General features: G+C 46.3%; 1 long non-coding RNA gene across 1 annotated transcript; it reads left to right on the top strand.

Annotated features, from left to right (window-relative positions):
• Positions 1-253: 253 nt before the first annotated feature.
• Positions 254-2,155, top strand: LOC138667374 (uncharacterized). The gene is made up of 2 exons (XR_011318730.1): positions 254-329; positions 986-2,155. It is a non-coding gene; the product is annotated as an uncharacterized lncRNA (long non-coding RNA).
• The last annotated feature ends 21,384 nt before the right edge of the window (positions 2,156-23,539 follow it).

Raw genomic sequence — 23,539 nt, 5'->3', positions numbered from 1 at the left:
AAGGGCGGTGCCTCGCTCACCCTGTGCTTGCTGCCCAATGACAGCATGGATAGCATTCCCTGAGGCCCCTGATCACGTGACCCCTGACTCCTCCCTCCTGTGACCTCATCACAGGTACTGTGCGCACAGAGCAGCCATATATGTGGAGTGCGGCTCTGCAGGTGGAGGTATGTGGAGATGGTAAATGCTAGAGTGTATGGGCTCCTTCCAGGTGTGACGTCATTTCCGGGGGCGTGTCCTATCGGGAGGGGGCGTGTTTTCAGTCACATCCTGAAGGCGGCAAAGCAAAGCAGCATGATTATAGCTTGTGGACGGCATGGCACATGGAGGTTAGTGGTTTCAGGGTGAAAAAATGCTACTTGCTGCTCGCTATTGAAGGGAGGCCCTGTGGTGGGTGACTTGCTTGTCTGTGTGGGGGGCCCCCGTGGTGGGCTTTGTGGGGGGGCACCGCTGCTGCTGTGGGGGACCCCTGTGGTGGGCTTTGTGGGGAGTAATGCTTGGAGGAGGGGTGGACGTCCAATGGGGGTTTATGCTGGGGGGTTAAGCTGGGGTGGCATCCGATGGGGGGGTGTCTGATGGGATTTATGGTTGGGGCAGGGGGCATCATATGGAGATTTACGCTTGTGGGAGGGAATGTCTGGTGGGCTTTTGGTTTATCCTGTGGGGTCCGCTGGTTAATGTGAGGTGGATGTTTCTGACTGGGGGAGCGAGGTTATGCTGTGCGGCCTTCTGGTTGATGTGGGGGGGCTAATGCTTCATTGGGGTACACACAAAAAATGGGTGTATGCTGCTTATGCTATGCAAAAAAAAAAATTAGGTATTTCCTGTAGAGGAGGGTACACCACCAACTGGCACGAAGCTAATCCGTCTCAGCTTAATGTCAGTAGGAGGAAGACATGGGTCTGGACCGCCCAGCCTAGTTTAGGCCTTAGGTTTTGGTTTTTTTTTTTTTCTATTAACGATTTTTTTTTTTCTTTCTTCCCAGATATGGCTTTTGAGGGCGACAGTGGAATTGTCACTCTAATCTCCCACCTAGAATTGTCACTACCGTATCATCTGTGGTCTACAAGGCAAGGCCCTAACACATCAAGAGTGTTTGGGGTTCCCCGGAGGACAGTCCATGTCACGAATCCCCCTACCCTCTCGCCTCTCTGCATCCAGGTTATTCCATGCCCATCTTAATCATCGGTCTGCGAAAAAGGATTTGTGATCTTAAGGACTGGTATATCCTACGAGGCAGCGAGGGGCCTACTTTATAAAAAAAAAAAAAAACAGGACAAATATGTCCTAGTTTTCCCCTGAGCAATGTGGACGTCTCCTGAGGAAACCTTCCTATTCATGCAGCCTCCACGTTTTCCAGAGGCTCCTGTGACCCTGCTCTTAAAATATCCAGGCTTTGGTCTAGGCCTTCTCTGGTGGCCGGTCCACACCGCCAGTGCCCTGAACAATCATACACGCCGACTTTCTAGTGCGGCCTACTTTGCGCCTATCAGTTTAAGAGTACTTCGCTTCTGCAACAGAGGACTAAAGTCTGCCTCCCAAGAGATCTGTTCAAATTTGGTTGTTTTGGAAATGTTATGTCCAAAAAAACGACGGGACAACTCCCCGACCCACCAGGAAAAGACGAGACCTTCCTTTAGGCCAGCTCCCTCCTGGCATCCATGAACCCACCAGCACTGGTCTGCTAGGCCTGAATCTAGCAGACTCTCTTCGACATGATAGGGTGTTCCCACCTTGGATGTTTCTCAGGGTCGGCTGCCGTGTCCTTCACAATTCAAGGCCGGTATTATGATCTCTGGTCCGGGACACCGAAACCTCAGACACCGGAGGCAGGCCCGGGGGAGGAGGGGGAAGACCAACATACCCTACAGACAGTCCTGCCCGCATTCACCAACAGCATATTACATTTTTACAATACTTTAGAAATGCATAAAATGAAACAAGGAAAGGCATAAAATGAAACAAGGAAAGGCATAAAGTTTTTCAATGAAAAAAAAATGCAGTTTTATAAAATTAGAAATATTTCTATATCTAATGTTAAAATGATATTTATCCAGTATTTCTATAAGTAAAAGTCTGAGATTTCTGTGAGAAACGGTAATTGTTTACCTCTAAAACCAGTTCTGAATGTAAATAAAACATTGCTCTGATTAAAGGTACCTTCACACATAACGATATTGTTAACGATATCGTTGCTTTTTGTGACGTAGCAACAATATCGTTAATAAAATTGTTATGTGTGACAGCGACCAACGATCAGGCCCCTGCTGGGAGATCGTTGGTCGCTGAAGAAAGTCCAGAACTTTATTTCGTCGCTGGATCTCCCGTGGACATCGCTGGATCGGCGTGTGTGACACCGATCCAGCGATGTCTTCACTGGTAACCAGGGTAAACATCGGGTAACTAAGCGCAGGGCCGCGCTTAGTAACCCGATGTTTACCGTGGTTACCATCCTAAAAGTAAAAAAAACAAACAGTACATACTTACCTACCGCTGTCTGTCCTCCAGCGCTGTGCTCTGCACTCCTCCTGCACTGGCTGTGAGCGTCGGTCAGCCGGAAAGCAGAGCAGTGACGTCACCGCTGTGCTTTCTGGCCGCTGTGCTCACACAGGCAGTACAGGAGGAGTGCAGAGCACAGCGCTGGAGGACAGACAGCGGTAGGTAAGTATGTACTGTTTGTTTTTTTTACTTTTAGGATGGTAACCAGGGTAAACATCGGGTTACTAAGTGCGGCCCTGCGCTTAGTTACACGATGTTTACCCTGGTTACCGGCATCGTTGGTCGCTGGAGAGCGGTCTGTGTGACAGCTCTCCAGCGACCAAACAGCGACGCTGCAGCGATCCGGATCGTTGTCGGTATCGCTGCAGCGTCGCTTAATGTGAAGGGGCCTTAAAGGGAGGGTGCCGTGATTTTAGTTTTTGTATTAATAATTATTGATTATATAATCAATTATTTTTAATACAAAAGTAAATGTACTACTTTAATACTTTTTTATTTATTCATTTTTACTTTTGCCACTGGAGGCCGCCATTTTCATTAGTGTGGGTGTAAGTGTCTGGGCACGACACTTGCACTCCTCACTTACGGCAGCCATGGGCATAGGAGCCAACAGTCGGGCTCCGACCGCTTCTCCTGCCTCTCAGCTGTGACTTGGGCACGCCCACTGGGCTGCTACATCACAGCTGTGAGAGGAGATCGCGGCCATTTTGTTGTTTATTTTCCTCTGTCATCGCACACACAGCTCAGTGTGTGCGATGGCAGGAGCTGCCAGAGAGAAGCTGCTGCTGGGAGCGAGGTCCAGGGTGAGTATCTGCAGCCAGGAGCTGTGATTGCAGCCTGTACTTAGTATTACAGCACAGGCTGCAATCACTGCTCACTGCCGTTCAGAGCAGAGCAGGGAGATCCTCACACTGCTCTGCCCTGAACATGACTCAGCACTTCCTGGAAGAGGACTGAAGGTAAGTACAGAGTTTTTATTTTCTTATGCATCTACCACTGCTACCTGTCCCTATATACCACTGCTACCAGCCCCTATATACCACTGCTACCTGCCCCTATATACCACTGCTACCTGCCCCTATATACCACTGCTACCAGCCCCTATATACCACTGCTACCTGCCCCTACATACCACTGCTACCTGCTCCTATATACCACTGCTACCTGCTCCTATATACCACTGCTACCTGCCCCTATATACCACTGCTACCTGCCCCTATATACCACTGCTACCTGCCCCTATATACCACTGCTACCAGCCCCTATATACCACTGCTACCAGCCCCTATATACCACTGCTACCTGCCCCTATATACCACTGCTACCAGCCCCTATATACCACTGCTACCAGCCCTTATATACCACTGCTAACTGCTCCTATATACCACTGCTACCTGCTCCTATATACCACTGCTACCAGCCCTTATATACCACTGCTAACTGCTCCTATATACCACTGCTACCTGCTCCTATATACCACTGCTACCAGCCCTTATATACCACTGCTACCTGCCCTTATATACCACTGCTACCTGCTCCTATATGCCACTGCTACCTGCTCCTATATACCACTGCTACCTGTTCCTATATACCACTGCTACCTGCCCCTATATACCACTGCTACCTGCTCCTATATACCACTGCTACCAGCCCTTATATACCACTGCTACCTGCCCCTATATACCACTGCTACCTGCTCCTATATACCACTGCTACCTGCTCCTATATACCACTGCTACCTGCTCCTATATACCACTGCTACCTGCTCCTATAAACCACTGCTACCTGCTCCTATATACCACTGCTACCTGCTCCTATATACCACTGCTACCTGCCCCTATATACCACTGCTACCTGCCCCTATATACCACTGCTACCTGCCCCTATATACCACTGCTACCTGCCCCTATATACCACTGCTACCAGCCCCTATATACCACTGCTACCAGCCCCTATATACCACTGCTACCTGCCCCTATATACCACTGCTACCAGCCCCTATATACCACTGCTACCAGCCCTTATATACCACTGCTAACTGCTCCTATATACCACTGCTACCTGCTCCTATATACCACTGCTACCAGCCCTTATATACCACTGCTAACTGCTGCTATATACCACTGCTACCTGCTCCTATATACCACTGCTACCAGCCCTTATATACCACTGCTACCTGCCCTTATATACCACTGCTACCTGCTCCTATATACCACTGCTACCTGCTCCTATATACCACTGCTACCTGCCCCTATATACCACTGCTACCTGTTCCTATATACCACTGCTACCTGCCCCTATATACCACTGCTACCTGCTCCTATATACCACTGCTACCAGCCCTTATATACCACTGCTACCTGCCCCTATATACCACTGCTACCTGCTCCTATATACCACTGCTACCTGCTCCTATATACCACTGCTACCTGCTCCTATATACCACTGCTACCTGCCCCTATATACCACTGCTACCTGCTCCTATATACCACTGCTACCTGCCCCTATATACCACTGCTACCTGCCCCTATATACCACTGCTAACTGCTCCTATATACCACTGCTACCTGCTCCTATATACCACTGCTACCTGCTCCTATATACCACTGCTACCAGCCCCTATATACCACTGCTACCAGCCCTTATATACCACTGCTAACTGCTCCTATATACCACTGCTACCTGCTCCTATATACCACTGCTACCAGCCCTTATATACCACTGCTAACTGCTCCTATATACCACTGCTACCTGCTCCTATATACCACTGCTACCAGCCCTTATATACCACTGCTACCTGCCCTTATATACCACTGCTACCTGCTCCTATATACCACTGCTACCTGCTCCTATATACCACTGCTACCTGCCCCTATATACCACTGCTACCTGTTCCTATATACCACTGCTACCTGCCCCTATATACCACTGCTACCTGCTCCTATATACCACTGCTACCAGCCCTTATATACCACTGCTACCTGCCCCTATATACCACTGCTACCTGCTCCTATATACCACTGCTACCTGCTCCTATATACCACTGCTACCTGCTCCTATATACCACTGCTACCTGCCCCTATATACCACTGCTACCTGCTCCTATATACCACTGCTACCTGCCCCTATATACCACTGCTACCTGCCCCTATATACCACTGCTAACTGCTCCTATATACCACTGCTACCTGCTCCTATATACCACTGCTACCTGCTCCTATATACCACTGCTACCTGCTCCTATATACCACTGCTACCTGCTCCTATATACCACTGCTACCTGCCCCTATATACCACTGCTACCTGCTCCTATATACCACTGCTACCAGCCCTTATATACCACTGCTTCCTGCCCCTATATACCACTGCTACCTGCTCCTATATGCCACTGCTACCTGCTCCTATATACCACTGCTACCTGCTCCTATATACCACTGCTACCTGCCCCTATATACCACTGCTACCTGCTCCTATATACCACTGCTACCTGCCCCTATATACCACTGCTACCTGCTCCTATATACCACTGCTACCAGCCCTTATATACCACTGCTACCTGCCCCTATATACCACTGCTACCTGCTCCTATATACCACTGCTACCTGCTCCTATATACCACTGCTACCTGCTCCTATATACCACTGCTACCTGCCCCTATATACCACTGCTACCTGCCCCTATATACCACTGCTACCTGCCCCTATATACCACTGCTACCTGCTCCTATATACCACTGCTACCTGCTCCTATATACCACTGCTACCTGCTCCTATATACCACTGCTACCTGCCCCTATATACCACTGCTACCTGCTCCTATATACCACTGCTACCTGCCCCTATATACCACTGCTACCTGCCCCTATATACCACTGCTACCTGCTCCTATATACCACTGCTACCTGCTCCTATATACCACTGCTACCTGCTCCTATATACCACTGCTACCTGCTCCTATATACCACTGCTACCTGCTATATACCACTGCTACCAGCCCTTATATACCACTGCTACCTGCCCCTATATACCAGTGCTACCTGCCCCTATATACCACTGCTACCTGCCTCTGTATACCACCGCTACCTGCCTCTGTATACCACCGCTACCTGCCTCTGTATACCACCGCTACCTGCCTCTGTATACCACCGCTACCTGCCTCTGTATACCACCTACCACTGCTGCCTGCCTCTATATACCATCTACTACTGCTGCCTGCCTCTGTATACCACCGCTACCTGCCTCTGTATACCACCTAACACTGCTGCCTGCCTCTATATACCATCTACCACTGCTGCCTGCCTCTGTATAGCACTGCTACCTGCCTCTGTATAGCACCGCCACCTGCCTCTGTATAGCACCGCCACCTGCCTCTGTATACCACCTACCACTGCTGCCTGCCTCTATATACCATCTACCACTGCTGCCTGCCTCTATATACCATCTACCACTGCTGCCTGCCTCTATATACCATCTACCACTGCTGCCTGCCTCTATATACCATCTACCACTGCTACCTCTGTCCTGTGTAGCTAATCTAGTCCTGTGTAGCTAATCCTGTCCTGTGTACAGTATCACACAAGATAGGATTAGATACACGGCGCAGCACAGTATCACACAGGACAGGATTAGATACACGGCTCAGCAGTCAGTATCTAATCCTCTCCTATGCACTCCTCTCCCCCCTGCGTGTCTTTCCCCATTGTGGTTTATTATTTTTGTTGTGGGAGATGAGGGAGTCGAGGATTATGCGTTCGGTATGGTATAAAAAAGATTAATAAAGGACTTTATTCTGGCCGAGTCTTTATTTACAATACATGCGAGATCTATGTGGCGGCATTATGGGTGATCTATATGGCGGTATTATGTGAGAAGCATATGGTGGTATGTGAGAACACTGGCGTTATTATGTGTGATCTATATGGCGGTATTATGTGAGAACACTATGGCAGTATTATCTTCAGAAAGCGGACCCATTCTATGGTGGTTCTGGCTGAGCACCTGCACGCGGGTCTGGGTAATAGAGGGGACAGCGTGACCTCCAGTTAGGTGCAGTCAGGGGAAGGCTGGTGAGGTAGCTGAAGACAGGGGTCTCATTTTTATCGTTACTATATGGCTACATTTCCTTCCCAGCGTCACCCCGGACTGCGCCTGTCGCCTCGCTTTCACACATTGCCAGGACAGGATGGAGAAGACAGGATCTGAGGAGGGGAATGGGGTCTGCATGCAAAGTCTGGATCAGACCAGGCCATCAATCCGCAGAAATGTTTCCTAGATTTCTGTGGAGCAGACGGTCCATCCATGTGTATAAAAGACAGCGCTCTATGTACAATCCCTGGCTGCTCCGCGCACCAAACAGGGGGCCCCTATAGACCAGCACACTGCTCTCCTGAAATACTCTGTGCTGCTGTCACCCTGCTCCCTCCACCACATATCTCCCAGAATCCTTTTGCTGCCTGCCATCCTCGGTGACTGTCTACTTGTCAGTATAAGGCTGCCTTCACACTATCATTATTTGGTCAGTATTTTACCTCAGTATTTGTAGCCAAAACCAGGAGTGGGTGATAAATGCAGAAGTGGTGCATATGTTTCTATTATACTTTTCCTCTATTTGTTCCACTCCTGGTTTTGGCTACAAATACTGAGGTAAAATACTGACCAAATACTGATAGTGTGACGGCAGCCATACTCTGCAGTCACCAACAAAATGGCTTCTCACTGGGTTCCTGAATATCATCCTCTCTAATCCCTTAGCAAACACCCAGAAGGGGAGGAGAGGAGACATCACACACGTCAGCAGACTCCGCCCATAATTACTGCAGTGCAGTAATGTGAGCTAGTTGTACACTAGGTTTTTCTGAGCAGCTGCTCCCCCTAGTGTTTAAAAGTGGAAATTCCAAAACTTTTCAAATTATTTTTCATATTTTACTAAATTATAAACAAATGATAATATTTTTTAAGAAAATGTAATCATTAATTCTTTACATTTTTACAATTTCTGAAAAAAAATTTTTTTTGATGGCACCTTCCCTTTAAGTCTCCACATTGTATTTTAGTCTTTCATTTCATGCGTAGGGCAGGACAAGCCCATGATGCATCTGTGTAAAGCTAGGTTCACATTGCGTTAATGGGTTAACGCTAACGGACTGCGTTGCACGGCAAAAATGTCGCAATTAACGCCGTACAACGGGTCCGTTAGCGCACCCATTGACAGCAATGTTGTTTTTAGCTGAAGCGCATCGCTAGCGCATGCCATTTTCGGCACGCGCTAGCGATGTGCCGTTCTTTTGTGACGGACCTCGGACGCTGCTTGCAGCGTCCGAGGCCCGTTCCTCGCTGCCGCAGATCGGGGATCTGCACTAGCGGGGAGGGTGAACGCCGACCCTCTAGAAACTGCGTTAGCGCAATCAGCTTGCGCTATGCGCTTAACGGATTGCACTAATGCAATGTGAACCTAGCCTAAGACATGTAAGGTGCTATAATAACAGCCTTGGGCTGGTTTCACACCAGCATTCGGCAGGGCTGCGGATGGCAGCCTTCTTCCTCCGTTAAGCCCCGCCCAGTGCCGCACCTCTTCCTTCAGTTCCGCCTATGTCTGCATGCGTCCTGCATACCCAATCTTTAACATTGGGTACGCAGGCCAAGCGGATGCCTCTGCATGCGTTGTTTTAATGCGCCGACCGCAACAAAATGCAACATGTTACGTTCGACGCAGTTCAGCGCATCGTCAAAACGACACGTGCCTGTGTACCCAGTGTTAAAGATAGGGGATGCATGTAGGCGGAGCTGAAAGAAGAGGTGTAGCAGTGGGTGGGGCTTAACGGAGGAAGAAGGCTGCCGAACGCTGGTGTGAAACCAGTCTTAGACAGGTAAACCACTTTTGAAACAATGTTCACTTGTTCAAGCATTTAACCCCTTAGTGACGGGGCCAATTTTTTAAAATCTGACAAGTGTGTCCCTTTATGTAGTAATAACTCTGGAATGCTTCAACATATTCCATTGATTTTGAGGTTGTTTTCTTCCAGACGTATTAGACTTTATGATAATGGTAAACTTGGGCTAATATGTATTTCTGATATTTTGTAAAAATATCAGAAATTTAAAAAAAAATAGAAATTTTCAAATTTTGAATGATTTTCCCTTTAAGGCCGGAGTCACACTAGAGAGGAATACGGACGAGTGCTATGCGAGAAAAAAAAATTGCATAGCACTCGGACCAATGTTAATCTGTTGGGCAGCTCCCATCACTTTTTTTTTTTTTTTTTTCTTTTCACGGCCTTATTATATGTGCGAGTGAAATTGCACTATGCTGCGATTTGCACCGTATATCAGCCGAGAATCCCCAATGAAAGTCTGATTATGCAAGAAAAACTCATACCACACGGGCCATCAGTGTGACTTGCGAGAAATACGCAACGGTGTCCTTTGAAAGGCTTGCAATTCAGGTGCAGTGTACAGTAAAATCACACTGACAGCTTACAATATTTACAAATAGTTAATTTGTCAGCTTCTGTCAAATCATTGCAGGATAGGAGACATGGTTTACATACAGTAAACCATTGCAGAACGGTTAGATTTATATAGGTCAGTGACTAATACGGTTAGTAGTATGTGTGTGTGTGTGTAAAATTTGGGACCTGTATGTATTTAATAAAAACGTTTTCACTGAAAAAACTGGCGTGGGCTCCCACACAATTTTCTGTGCCACAGAGGGAAAGCCAGTGACTGAGGACAGATATTATAGCCTAGAGAGGGACCATGGTTATTGCCACCCCAGAAAAAGTGCATCTGTAAGATGCGCCAATCCTGGCACTCAGCCTCTCTTCTCACTGCCCTGTAGCGGTGGCATATGGGGTAATAAGGGGTTAATGTCACCTTTGTATTCTAAGGTGACAGTAGGCCAGATTACTAATGGAGAGGTGTCTGATAGATGCCTCTCCATTACTAACCTGTGGGCTTGATGTTACTTGACAATAAAATGGTGACATCAACCCCACAAATATGAACCCCGCTGCTACAGGGTAAGTGGGAAGAGCGAGGCTAAGTGCCAGAATTGGCACATCTATAAGATGCGCCATTTCTGGGATGGCTGAGAGCTGATGGTTTTTAGCCTCTGGGGCTGCCAATATCCATGGCCTCTTCACAGGCTATTAATATCAGCCTACAACTTTTATAAGGGGACCCCATGTCAATATTTTGTGTCCCACTGTAAAATAGCCAGTAACATAGTAACATAGTAAGGCCGAAAAAAGACATTTGTCCATCCAGTTCAGCCTATATTCCATCATAATAAATCCCCAGATCTACGTCCTTCTACAGAACCTAATAATTGTATGATACAATATTGTTCTGCTCCAGGAAGACATCCAGGCCTCTCTTGAACCCCTCGACTGAGTTCGCCATCACCACCTCCTCAGGCAAGCAATTCCAGATTCTCACTGCCCTAACAGTAAAGAATCCTCTTCTATGTTGGTGGAAAAACCTTCTCTCCTCCAGACGCAAAGAATGCCCCCTTGTGCCCGTCACCTTCCTTGGTATAAACAGATCCTCAGCGAGATATTTGTATTGTCCCCTTATATACTTATACATGGTTATTAGATCGCCCCTCAGTCGTCTTTTTTCTAGACTAAATAATCCTAATTTCGCTAATCTATCTGGGTATTGTACTTCTCCCATCCCCTTTATTAATTTTGTTGCCCTCCTTTGTACTCTCTCTAGTTCCATTATATCCTTCCTGAGCACCGGTGCCCAAAACTGGACACAGTACTCCATGTGCGGTCTAACTAGGGATTTGTACAGAGGCAGTATAATGCTCTCATCATGTGTATCCAGACCTCTTTTAATGCACCCCATGATCCTGTTTGCCTTGGCAGCTGCTGCCTGGCACTGGCTGCTCCAGGTAAGTTTATCATTAACTAGGATCCCCAAGTCCTTCTCCCTGTCAGATTTACCCAGTGGTTTCCCATTCAGTGTGTAATGGTGATATTGATTCCTTCTTCCCATGTGTTTAACCTTACATTTATCATTGTTAAACCTCATCTGCCACCTTTCAGCCCAAGTTTCCAACTTTTCCAGATCCATCTGTAGCAGAATACTATCTTCTCTTGTATTAACTGCTTTACATAGTTTTGTATCATCTGCAAATATCGATATTTTACTGTGTAAACCTTCTACCAGATCATTAATGAATATGTTGAAGAGAACAGGTCCCAATACTGACCCCTGCGGTACCCCACTGGTCACAGTAAAGGCTAAGCAAACAGCTGTGAGCTGATATTAATAGCCTGGGAACCTTTATGGTTATTGGCTCCTCCAGAATATTAACATCAGCTGTCAGCTTTCCCTCTGCTGGTTATGAAAATGATGCGGGAGTCCATGGAGGTTTTTTTTATTTTTTGAAAAATAAGCATTACATTTCACGCAGGTTTCTTAGTTGACTTTTTTTTTTTACAGCATATGTAGGTTAATTATGTTAATGCTCCTACATGGGGGTGTGTGTGTGTCTTTAGTTAATATTAATGAGGGTATCTTGTGAAGAGGTTGAATAAGGAAAATACATCACAATTCCTTTTTATATATATATATATACAGTGGTGTTCAAAAGTCCTGCATAGGATAAATTGATTTTTCAAGTTTTAAACGTTTTCTGTCAAATATCTTCGATGCTAATATGACATATTATATATGGTTTTGTTCAGAATACAATTTTGCATTCTTTCCCTGTAATATTTTAAGCTTTTGAAGCAGTTTTGCCTGAAATTATTGCAACAATATGGGAATTGAAAGCAGAACTAAACACTGTACAGCTTCAGATCCAAAATTAGCCAATCACAGATGAGGTTCTTGTGACCATCATAACCGGGATATGGCAGCCAATCACATTGCATTACATTGCATCACATCTGCTGCTTTGTTTCTTTGTTTTATCTGTTGGTCTATCTAGTGAATCATACTGTAGAGTTTTATGATGGGAGCCTTCAGATTTTTGTCAGCGGAGGATCGTGTGCGACTTGTGGTGCTACATGAAGAGGGTTATACTGGCCCCCAGATCGCAAGGAAGGTCGGCAGTAATCAGAGTACAGTCGTAAGAATTTTTCAGAAACATAAGCACCTTGGAATTACCCAGGGCAGGCCCAGATCTGGTCGGCCCAGAAAGTCAACTAAAAGGGAGGATAGAGTACTGATAAGAACATCCCTTGCCAATCGAAAGCTCACCTCTCCTCAGCTTCTGCGAGAATGGCAAGAAAAGTGCAATATTGAGGAAGCAACATCAACTGTTAGGAAGAGATGTTTGGAAGCAGGATTGAGAGGGTGCAAGGCCCGAAAGAAGCCATTGATGACAGCCATACAAAGACAAAGGTGAAAACTGTGGGCATTGAAATAGTTAAAATGGAGGAAGGAGGAGTGGGAAAAAGTGCTATTTAGTGATGAAAGCACTTTTTGCATTTTAGGAAATGATGGCAAGTCTTATGTGAGAAGGTTCCCACATGAAGAGTACGAGCCAGAGTGTTTGAGCTCCTCTATGAAACATCCGATGAAAGTAATGGTCTGGGGCTGTATGGCAGCCAATGGTGTTGGAAGGCTTCATATTGTGGAGGGTATGGTTAATGCAAAAAAATACATAGACCTCCTTAATAAGAAAATGCTGCCTTCTGCTCAACACTCTGAATTAAATAAAAAATAATAAATCTTAAAAAGTAAAATTTAAGTCTGTGTGAACTTGCATTGGAAGTTAGTGAACTTAGAAACCTGTTCACCATTCTACACACTGTACTAGTGTAGGTATGGCTATGCTGTAAAAAAATTATCAAAAATGCACATACCATAACAATTTATACACTTGGGACATTCAAAAATGAGTATGGCATACAATGAGGGATTACAAGAACATATCTGTTCCACCAGTTTCACTGTAGAGATGCAGAAGTATGAAACATATAGTTTTCTTCACGCCTATGCAGGACTTTTGAACACCATTGTATATATATATATATATATATATATATATATATATATATATATATATATATATATATATATATATATATTTAGCGCTCTGGCTTTACAAAAACGCATCAAATTATTAGATAATAAAAAAAAAATTTTTTGGAAAAGCATCATTTTAAAACCACATTACCAAGGTGAAACAGAGAAACAAACCTCCCGCTCATCAGTCACCCATAAACAACGCGCCGCTATGGATGACACAAAGCTAATATACACAAATCAACCAGGGTGGGTGGCTAATAGTAAATACATAAATAATACCCAGCAGGAAAGATAAAACAAACTGTTAATCTATGTAGTTACAAAATATCTCATAGTTGTGCCAAAAATCCAGCTCCCAATATATATCTGACATGTTCACTCCTGTGTTTCTCCACCCACCCCCGGCTACATCCTACCACTAAGGGTAATATACCCTTCTATGAGAACATGCTCAGAATAAACTATTCCGGTAAAATTACCTTAAGAGAACCGTGCTAGATATAGACACTGACATTCACAGCAGCGCGTCCGCCCCGATGCTCTTTTCTGACTCCTTTCTCAGGCCCCCAAAAAAGTGTTAACTAAGTACCCTTTATTTTCTTGCACTGTAGCCGTTTACTTACTACAGGGTATTCAATCATTGTTTCTGTCCCCCCCCCCCCATATGAAGTACGACCACTATCTATATGCCTTTATATACAGTATTCTAGAATGCTGTGTATATATAGTAGGCCCACTGCCTATATACCCTTATATACAGCATTTTATAAAGCACAACCACTATCTGTATGCCCTTAAGACAGTGGCATATTAGACTTGCCTAGCCCCATCCAATGGGCTTCGCTAGTCTTAATCTGGTGCCTTCTCTTCTATCACCGTCCTTCTTTCTATGAGTCGATGACGCGTCCTATGTCATCCACACGGTGTCTTCCATCGTGCTCCTGTGCTAGGCACTTCTTTCTGCCCGTTGCAGTACTTTGCTTTGTGCTCGGCAGAGAAGTGTTCCTGCACAGAAGCGTGATGAGGGAGGTTGTGTGGATGATGTAGAACACATCATCCACAGGAAGGACTGCGCCGGATGAAGACCAGCGCCAAACATAACACCGGACCGCCCCGTATGTGAGTATAACGCTGGAGTCACACTCAGCGTAAGACAATACGGTCCGTATATTACGGCCGTAATACGCTGAAAAGTCCCCAAAATAGTGGTCCGTAGCTCCTCCGTAGGCAGGGTGTTTCAGCGTTTTTTGCGCATGGCATCCTCCGTATGTAATCCGTATGGCATCCATACTGTGTGTTTTTCTCGCAGGCTTGCAAAACCAACATACGGCAATACAAGGGATCCATGTGTAAAAAAAAACATATATACTGTCTATATATATATATACAGTTAGGGCCAGAAATATTTGGACAGTGACACAAGTTTTGTTATTTTAGCTGTTTACAAAAACATGTTCAGAAATACAATTATATATATAATATGGGCTGAAAGTGCACACTCCCAGCTGCAATATGATAGTTTCCACATCCAAATCGGAGAAAGGGTTTAGGAATCATAGCTCTGTAATGCATAGCGTCCTCTTTTTCAAGGGACCAAAAGTAATTGGACAATGGACTCTAAGGGCTGCAATTAACTCTGAAGGCGTCTTCCTCGTTAACCTGTAATCAATGAAGTAGTTAAAAGGTCAGGGGTGGATTCCAGGTGTGTGGTTTTGCATTTGGAAGCTGTTGCTGTGAGCAGACAACATGCGGTCAAAGGAACTCTCAATTGAGGTGAAGCAGAACATCCTGAGGCTGAAAAAAAAGAAAAAATCCATCAGAGAGATAGCAGACATGCTTGGAGTAGCAAAATCAACAGTTGGGTACATTCTGAGAAAAAAGGAATTGACTGGTGAGCTTGGGAACTCAAAAAGGCCTGGGCGTCCACGGATGACAACAGTGGTGGATGTTCGCCGCATACTTAATTTGGTGAAGAAGAACCCGTTCACAACATCAACTGAAGTCCAGAACACTCTCAGTGAAGTAGGTGTATCTGTCTCTAAGTCAACAGTAAAGAGAAGACTCCATGACAGTAAATACAAAGGGTTCACATCTAGATGCAAACCATTCATCAATACCAAAAATAGACAGGCCAGAGTTAAATTTGTAGAAAAACACCTCAAGAAGCCAGCTCAGTTCTGGAAAAGTATTCTATGGACAGATGAGACAAAGATCAACCTGTACCAGAATGATGGGAAGAAAAAAGTTTGGAGAAGAAAGGGAACGGCACATGATCCAAGGCACACCACATCCTCTGTAAAACATGGTGGAGGCAACGTGATGGCATGGGCATGCATGGCTTTCAATGGCACTGGGTCACTTGTGTTTATTGATGACATAAGAGCAGACAAGAGTAGCCGGATGAATTCTGAAGTGTACCGGGATATACTTTCAGCCCAGATTCAGCCAAATGCTGCAAAGTTGATTGGACGGCGCTTCATAGAACAGATGGACAATGATCCCAAGCATACATCCAAAGCTACCCAGGAGTTCATGAGTGCCAAAAAGTGGAACATTCTGCAATGGCCAAGTCAATCTCCAGATCTAAACCCAATTGAGCATGCATTTCACTTGCTCAAATCCAGACTTAAGACGGAAAGACCCACAAACAAGCAAGACCTGAAGGCTGCGGCTGTAAAGGCCTGGCAAAGCATTAAGAAGGAGGAAACCCAGCATTTGGTGATGTCCATGGGTTCCAGACTTAAGGCAGTGATTGCCTCCAAAGGATTTGCAACAAAATATTGAAAATAAAAATATTTTGTTTGGGTTATGTTTATTTGTCCAATTACTTTTGACCTCCTAAACTGTGGAGTGTTTGTAAAGAAATGTGTACAATTCCTACATTTTCTATCAGATATTTTTGTTCAACCCTTCAAATTAAACGTTACAATCTGCACTTGAATTCTGTTGTAGAGGTTTCATTTCAAATCCAATGTGGTGGCATGCAGAGCCCAACTCGCGAAAATTGTGTCACTGTCCAAATATTTCTGGCCCTAACTGTATATATATATATATATATATACATATATATATATATATATATATATATATATAATCAGTAGACACATATATGTATATATATTATTACTTCATACAGCGCTAGATAGCTTTAAAGCCGGTAATTCAATTGCCGGCTTTTGCTATCTCCTTCCTAAAACCCGACATGATATGAGACCTGGTTTACATACAGTAAACCATCTCATATCACCTTTTTTTTTGCATATTCCACACTACTAATATTAGTAGTGTGTATATGTAAAATTTGGCCGTTCTAGCTATTAAATTAAAGGGTTAAATGGCGGAAAAAAATTGGCATGGGCTCCAGCGCAATTTTCTCCGCCAGAGTAGTAAAGCCAGTGACTGAGGGCAGATATTAATAGCCTGGAGAGGGTCCACGGTTATTGGCCCCCCCCTGGCTAAAAACATATGCCCCCAGCCACCCCAGAAAAGGCACATCTGGAAGATGCGCCTATTCTGGCACTTGGCCACTCTCTTCCCATTCCCGTGTAGCGGTGGGATATGGGGTAATGAAGGGTTAATGCCACCTTGCTATTGTAAGGTGACATTAAGCCAAATTAATAATGGAGAGGCGTCAATTATGACACCTATCCATTATTAATCCAATAGAAGTAAAGGGTTAAAAAATACACAAACACATTATTAAAAAGTATTTTAATGAAAAAAATCACAAAGGTTGTTGTAATATTTTATTCTACGCTCAATCCACTCACTGAAGACCCTCGATCTGTAACAAAAAAAACCCAACAATATACATACCTTCCGAAGATCTGTAAGGTCCCACGATGTAAATCCATCTGAAGGGGTTAAAATATTTTGCAGCAAGGAGCTCTGCTAATGCAGCGCTGCTCCTTGCTGCAAAACCCCGGAGAATGAAGGTAAAGTAGGTCAATGACCTATATTTCCTTCATTTGCGGTGAGGCGCCCTCTGCTGGTTGTTCCTAGATCGTGGGAACTTTCCTAGAAAGCTCCCAGGCTCGAGTTCATAAGAGGCGCCCTCTGCTGGATGTCCTCATATGAACTTGAGCCTGGGAGCTTTCTAGGAAAGTTCCCACGATCTAGGGACAACCAGCAGAGGGCCCTCACCGCAAATGAATGTAAATATAGGTCATTGACCTACTTTACCTTCATTCCCCGGGGTTTAGCAGCCAGGAACAATGCTGCATTAGCAGAGTTCGTGGCTGCAAAATATTTTAACCCCTTCAGATGGATTTACATCGTTGGACGTTACAGATCTGTAGAAGGTATGGATATTGTTGTTTTTTTTTTTTTTAACAGATCTAGGGTCTTTAGTGATTGGATTGAGCGTAGAATAAAATATTACAACAACCTTTGTTTTTATTTCATTAAAATAATTTTTAATAATGTGGTTGTTTTTTTTAACCCTTTATTAGTATTGGATTAATAATGGATAGGTGTCATAATTGACGCCTCTCCATTATTAATTTGGCTTAATGTCACCTTACAATAGCAAGGTGGCATTAACTCTTCATTACCCCATATCCCACCGCTACACGGGAATGGGAAGGGAGTGGCCAAGTGCCAGAATAGGCGCATCTTCCAGATGTGCCTTTTCTGGGGTGGCTGGGGGCAGGTGTTTTTAGCCAGGGGGGGGCCAATAACTGTGGACCCTCTCCAGGCTATTAATATCTGCCCCCAGTCACTGGCTTTACTACTCTGGCGGAAAAAATTGCGCTGGAGCCCACGCCAATTTTTTCCGCCATTTAACCCTTTAATTTAATAGCTAGAACGGCCAAATTTTGCATATACACACTACTAACATTAGTAGTGTGGAATATGCAAAAAAAAAGGTGATATGAGATGGTTTACTGTATGTAACCATGTCTCATATGTCGGGTTTAGGAAGGAGATAGCTTTAAAGCCGGTAATTCAATTACCGGCTTTAAAGCTACCTAGCGCTGTATGAAATAATAATATATATACATATATGTGTCTCACTGACATATATATATATATCTATAATATAACGCTGGGAGCGTCACTCTGTCCGAAGCCTCTATAGACTGCGCAAGCGCAAGCGCCGGCGCAGTCTGGGCCTCACAGAGCGACGCTCCCGGGAGATCGCGGTGTGCGTTCACACTGAACGCACACCGCGATCTCCACCGCAGAAGCAGGGACCGCCAGGAGGGTGAGTATCGCCTATATTCACCTGTCCCCGTTCCATCGCTGAGCGGCGCCATCTTCCCGGTCTTCGGTCTGTGGCCTTCAGTTCAGAGGGCGCGATGACGCGCTTAATGCGCGCCGGCGCCGCCCTCTGACTGAACAGTCACAGCCAGGAGACCGGGAAGATGGCGGCGCTCAGCGATGGAACGCCGGACAGGTGAGTATAGTAAGTGCTGGGGGGGCCTGAGCTGGCGGCGATACCGGCACCTGACCCCCACAGCGTGCCGGTGTCCCCGCCTGCTCAGGCCCCCCAGCACTCGGCGCCGAGCGGGTCAGAGGCAGTATGGGGACGCAGGATGGAGCAGCACATAAGGATGGGGACGCAGGATGGAGCAGCACATAACAGTATGGGGACGCAGGATGGAGCAGCACATAACAGTATGGGGACGCAGGATGGAGCAGCACATAAGGATGGGGACGCAGGATGGAGCAGCACATAAGGATGGGGACGCAGGATGGAGCAGCACATAAGGATGGGGACGCAGGATGGAGCAGCACATAAGGATGGGGACGCAGGATGGAGCAGCACATAAGGATGGGGACGCAGGATGGAGCAGCACGTAAGGATGGGGACGCAGGATGGAGCAGCACATAAGGATGGGGACGCAGGATGGAGCAGCACATATGGATGGGGACGCAGGATGGAGCAGCACATAAGGATGGGGACGCAGGATGGAGCAGCACATAAGGATGGGGACGCAGGATGGAGCAGCACATAAGGATGGGGACGCAGGATGGAGCAGCACATAAGGATGGGGACGCAGGATGGAGCAGCACATAAGGATGGGGACGCAGGATGGAGCAGCACATAAGGATGGTGACGCAGGATGGAGCAGCACATAAGGATGGGGACGCAGGATGGAGCAGCACATAAGGATGGGGACGCAGGATGGAGCAGCACATAAGGATGGAGCAGCACATAACAGGATGGGGACGCAGGATGGAGCAGCACATAAGGATGGGGACGCAGGATGCAGCAGCACATAAGGATGGGGACGCAGGATGGAGCAGCACATAACAGTGTGGGGACGCAGGATGGAGCAGCACATAAGTATGGGGACGCAGGATGGAGCAGCACATAACAGTATGGGGACGCAGGATGGAGCAGCACATAAGGATAGGGACGCAGGATGGAGCAGCACATAACAGTATGGGGACACAGGATGGAGCAGGACATAAGGATGGGGACGCAGGATGGAGCAGCACATAAGGATGGGGACGCAGGATGGAGCAGCACATAAGGATGGGGACGCAGGATGGAGCAGCACATAACAGTATGGGGACGCAGGATGGAGCAGCACATAAGGATGGGGACGCAGGATGGAGCAGCACATAAGGATGGGGACGCAGGATGGAGCAGCACATAACAGTATGGGGACGCAGGATGGAGCAGGACATAAGGATGGGGACGCAGGATGCAGCAGCACATAAGGATGGGGACGCAGGATGCAGCATGAACATAAGGATGGGGACGCAGGATGCAGCAGCACATAAGGATGGGGACGCAGGATGCAGCAGTACATAAGGATGGGGACGCAGGATGCAGCAGCACATAAGGATGGGGACGCAGGATGCAGCAGCACATAAGGATGGGGACGCAGGATGCAGCAGCACATAAGGATGGGGACGCAGGATGCAGCAGCACATAAGGATGGGGACGCAGGATGGAGCAGCACATAAGGATGGGGACGCAGGATGGAGCAGCACATAAGGATGGGGACGCAGGATGGAGCAGCACATAAGGATGGGGACGCAGGATGCAGCAGCACATAAGGATGGGGAAGCAGGATGCAGCAGCACATGACAGGATGGGGACGCATGATGGAGCAGCGCATGACAGGATGGGGACGCAGGATGGAGCAGCACATGACAGGATGGGGACGCAGGATGGGAGCAGCGCATCACAGGATGGGAGCAGCGCATCACAGGATGGGGACGCAGGATGGGAGCAGCGCATGACAGGATGGGGACGCAGGATGGGAGCAGCACATGACAGGATGGGGACGCAGGATGGAGCAGCGCATGACAGGATGGGGACGCAGGATGGAGCAGCACATGACAGGATGGGGACGCAGGATGGAGCAGCGCATGACAGGATGGGGACGCAGGATGGAGCAGCACATACCATGATGGAGACAATATACCAATATAAATGCTCGCCACCCGGGCGTAGAACGGGTTCAATAGCTAGTATATATATATACCTATTCTATGTGTACACATCTATTCTACCTATTCTATTGTAAGCTGTCAGTGTGATTTTACTGTACACCGCACTGAATTGCCGGCTTTTCTCTCTAACACCACTGCGTATTTCTCGCAAGTCACACTGCTGGTCCGTTTGTAATCCGTATTTTTCTGGCTTCCATAGACTTTCATTGGCTTTTTTTTGCGCAATACGGTGACAAACGCAGCATGCTGCGATTTTCTACGGCCGTAGAAAGCCGTATAATACTGATCAGTAAAATACGGCAGATAGGAGCAGGGGCATAGAGAATAATTGGGACGTTTGTTAGTCGTGTTTTATGGACGTATTTTCTGCATTCATACGTCCGTAAAACTCGCTAGTGTGACTCCAGCCTAAGAAGTTATTTACATGATGCACATTGGCTTAGGGACATACCGTATATACTCGAGTAGAAGCCGACCCCCCCCCCCCTAATTTTGCCGCAAAAAACTGGGAAAACTTATTGACTCGAGTATAAGCCTAGGGTGGAAAATGCAGCAGCTACTGGTAAATGTCAAAAATAAAAATAGATACCAATAAAAGTAAAATTAATTGAGACATCAGTAGGTTAAGTGTTTTCGAATATCCATATTGAATCAGGAGCCCCATATAATGCTCCATAAAGTTTATGATGGCCCCATAAGATGCTCCATATTAAAATATGCTCCATATAATGCTGCATAAATGTTAATAATGGCCCCATGAGATGCTTCATAGAAACTTTTGCCCCATACAATGCTGCATAAAGGTTGATGGCCCCATAAGATGCTCCATAGATTTTGCCCCATAAAATGTTCCATAGATTATGCCCCATGAGATGCTCCACACATTATGCCCCATTTGCTGTTGCTGCGAATAAAATAAAAAAAATCACATACTCGCCTCTCTTCGCCCAGGCCCCCGGCGCTGCTCTGTCTTCCATCCTCTGCACTGAGTGTTCAGGCACAGGGCGGCACGCACACTAACTACGTCATCGTGCCCTCTGACCTAAACAAGATAAGTGAAAGCAGTCAGAGGGGAGCGCAGAGGAATTGACCCAGGGAAGGGGAGATGAAAGGGAGTTTTCGAGCACCACCGCAGCTCCAGCTGAATACCTCCAAAGGAGGATAAGAATGTGTGTCAAACAGAAATCAGTCCCAGGAGCGCTGAAGGAAACTCAGACAACATATGTCGTTTGCCACAACGCGTTTCAACGGTAAACACCGTCTTCTTCAGGTGGGAGTTTCACCTAAACAGTCACAGCCAGAGGACAGAGCGGCCCGCAGCGGTGGAAAGGGGAGAGGTGAATATCGCGTAATGCTCACCTCCCCCGTCATACTCACCTGCTCCCGACGCGGTCCCTGGCAGCTTCTCACTGTCAGATGGTCTCTGGGAGTCGGCAGCGTCTTCCTATGTTCAGCTGTCACGAACAGCTCATTAAAGTAATGAATATGCATCCATATTCATTACTTTAATGAGCGGTTCCACGTGACCGCTGAACAAAGGAAGAGCTGCCCGGAGACCATTGGACATGCAGGGACCGCGCCGGGAGCAGGTGAGTATGTGACAGCCGCCGCTCCCCCTCCCCCGCCGACAATGACTTGAGTATAAGCCGAGAGGGTCACTTTCAGCCCAAAAAAGTGGGCTGAAAATCTCGGCTTATACTCGAGTATATACGGTATGTACGGTACAGCACTCTAGAAGGGTGTGAATAAGGGCATCTAGGTTCTGGTGGTACTATATATGGGGAAAACCTGGTGACAGGTTCTCTTTAAGAAACCTATGGAACTAGGTAAAAAATAGCATTTTTTGGATGGTGAAAAACTTCTAATTTAAATATTGATGAAGGCTGAACTGCAGGTGGTCTGTGTCTCTTCATAAGTTTAAGGCCGGGGTCACACTAGCGTAGAATATGGACGAGTGCTATGTGAGGAAACATCGCATGGCACTCGGACCAGTGTTAATCTATGGGGCAGATCACATCTGTGATTATTTTTTCATGTCGAATCGGCATACGAGAACAATCGCAGCATATATATCTGACAGGGGCCCATACATTCTGATATCATCACTAATGTATACCTGACAGGGGCCCATACATTCTGATATCACTAATATATACCTGACAGGAGCCCATATATTCTGATACCATCAATAATAAATATATATATATCTGACAGGAGCCCATACCTTCTTATATCATCACTAATATATACCTGACAGGAGCCCGTACATTCTGCTATCATCACTAATATACACCTGACAGGACGTACAGTCTGTATCTACAATACTATATACCTGACAGGAGCCCGTACAGTCTATAACTACAATTATATATACCTGACAGGAGCCCGTACAGTCTATATCTACAATAATATATACCTGACAGGAGCCCGTACAGTCTGTATCTACAAAAATATATACCTGACAGGAGCCTGTACATTCTGCTATCATCACTAATATATACCTGACAGGAGCCTGTTGTTGTGAATTCTGTGGCAGAGCTCCCTCCTGTGGTCACAAGTGGTACTTCGGCTGGTTCTCTCTGTGAGCTTCCGTTGGTGGAGGAAAGTGGTACTGCGGCTTCTGAGTTTCCTTCCTCAGGTGA

Source organism: Ranitomeya imitator, chromosome 2 (assembly GCF_032444005.1).
Source record: "Ranitomeya imitator isolate aRanImi1 chromosome 2, aRanImi1.pri, whole genome shotgun sequence".
In the NCBI taxonomy this organism is placed as follows: domain Eukaryota; kingdom Metazoa; phylum Chordata; class Amphibia; order Anura; family Dendrobatidae; genus Ranitomeya; species Ranitomeya imitator.
Note: the sequence above shows the minus strand (reverse complement) of the source record. Positions and strands in the feature narration are given on the sequence as shown.